The 1,908-nt window shown below is 66.0% G+C and overlaps 1 protein-coding gene across 1 annotated transcript in view; it reads right to left on the reverse strand.

Annotated features, from left to right (window-relative positions):
- Positions 1–1,908, reverse strand: part of DES (desmin) — a 15,835-nt gene that overhangs the window by 10,669 nt on the left and 3,258 nt on the right. The gene's annotated exons all lie outside the window — the stretch shown is intronic.

The following is a 1,908-nucleotide window of genomic DNA, read 5'->3' on the forward strand; positions in this document are numbered from 1 at the left end:
GCCCCTCACCTGCCTGCGCTGCCGGGACGCGGACCCCGGGGTGGGCGACGACGATGCCTGTGGAACCCCCAGCACTGCCCAGACCCCCATCGGGGCGCAGTGTCACCCACGGGAGGTCTGGACAGACAAACAGGCTAGGGGAGAAAGAAGGGGACTCAGCCCTTCACACCCTCACTTGCCCCTCCTTGAGCCAGACCCCATGCCTGGTGGCCACAGTCCCCGAATTAGCCTTGAGCACCCCAAAATTCCCCCGATAGTGTGTTGACCCACCCCACAGCAAGAACACCAGGCTCAGCTTTCCATGTGGGGCCAGACTCCAGCCCCCCCCACTCCGAGAGAGGGCAAGGAAGGGCCCTGGGGGGGGGATGATGTTGGGGGGCCCCCTGCCCTGAGTGTGCTTGTGCTGACCCACCACCCAAACCCCCCCTTTCTAATATGGGGGGCTGAGTGCCAGACTGGGCCTGGGAGCTTTCAGGGTGCTGCTGAGTGACCCCGAGCAGGTGCTGGGTCCAGAGCGGTCCCGGTGACGTCACCCCCCAGGTCCTCGTTCCGGCACATTCCCGAAGCAGCAGGCACCCAACCAAAATAGCCTCCAGAGCTCATGCTCATGGGACATACATGGTATTTATAGCCCCGGGAGGCACCCTGTTAGCCTTTCTTGCACCAGGAACACAGAGCACGGCCGGACGGGGACCCTGCCCAGAGCGGCCCCAGCCCCTCCCTGGTCCCCATCACCCCGAGAGCAGGACAAGGTCCCCAGCTCATCCTGGGGTGATGCAGGCTCTGCCCTGTCTCCTCAGCCTCCCCCTTGACCCGGCAATACTCTGGGGAGCAGAAAGCCCAGTCCAGCTCCCCAAACCTTCTCAGAATGGGGGATACTCCAGTTTACCCCAAGGACCCCCACCGCAGCTTCCCACCTCCTAGACAGGCAGTGGGCCAGGGCAGGGACCCCTGCGGCCATGCACAAATCCATGCCAGCTAATGGGGACATTCTGATGGAGGGGGACTGTGCTGGGGAACCCCCTTGGGGGGGGGGGAAAAAACCTGGGAACCCCCCCCTCCTCCCCAGGCCCCCCTGGCACACCTGGTGGCCCCCAGCCCTGCCCGAGCTGGGCTGTTTTGGCTGACATCAGCTGGCACAGCCCCAGCGCCTCTGTCCCCAGAGGCCCTGGTGGAGGGGACTGTGGTGCCACTGGGCACCGGGTGACTCAGCAGCAGGAGCAGCGCTCAGCCCTGGCCACCCTGCACCTCCTGGCCCCCCACCCTGGCTGCAAGGAGCGGTGCCAAGGCTCATCCGTGGCAGCACGGCACGGCAAAGGCTTGCGTTTGGTGACGACAGCATCCTCCACTGCCCTGCCTGCTCCCTGCCATCCCCCTGCCACCTGGGGGGCCAGCAAAGGTCTGGGCCCATGGCCACACAGGTGGGCTCGATGCCGTGCATCCAGGCTGCCCCCCCCAAGCCCCCCATCCCTGGAGCCCCTCCCGGCTGCCTGGGCACAGCGTAATGCGGCGGCTTCCCGGAGGGTGCACGCTGCCTGGCGGAGCCTGCCTTTAAAAGGGAAGGTATTTCCAGATGGGGTTGTTTCATCCCAGCGCAGGGGGGAGGATGAAAGGAAGGGGGGCTTGTGGGGTGCGTGGAGGGAGAGAAGATGGAAAAACAGACAGCATCCTTCCTCCTCCTGGCCCTGCTCCAAGCGTTCCCTGCGCATCCCTGAGCCCTGCACGTGCGCCCTGCCTGCCCCATGAGTGCCAGCGGGGTGGCATGGAGCCTTTGGTGGGGGTGCAGAAGGGCAGGTGGGTCCCCACCCCGGCACAGGGGACCCCAGGAGCCTGGGCCAGCACAGTGCCAGCTGCACTGCTCAGCCGTCCCTTCCCATGACCCATCCCGCTGCCCCACAGGCAGGGGGG

The sequence above is a fragment of the Egretta garzetta genome, unplaced genomic scaffold (genome assembly GCF_000687185.1).
Source record: "Egretta garzetta isolate BGI_Z169 unplaced genomic scaffold, ASM68718v1 scaffold219, whole genome shotgun sequence".
Classification (NCBI taxonomy): Eukaryota; Metazoa; Chordata; class Aves; order Pelecaniformes; family Ardeidae; genus Egretta; species Egretta garzetta.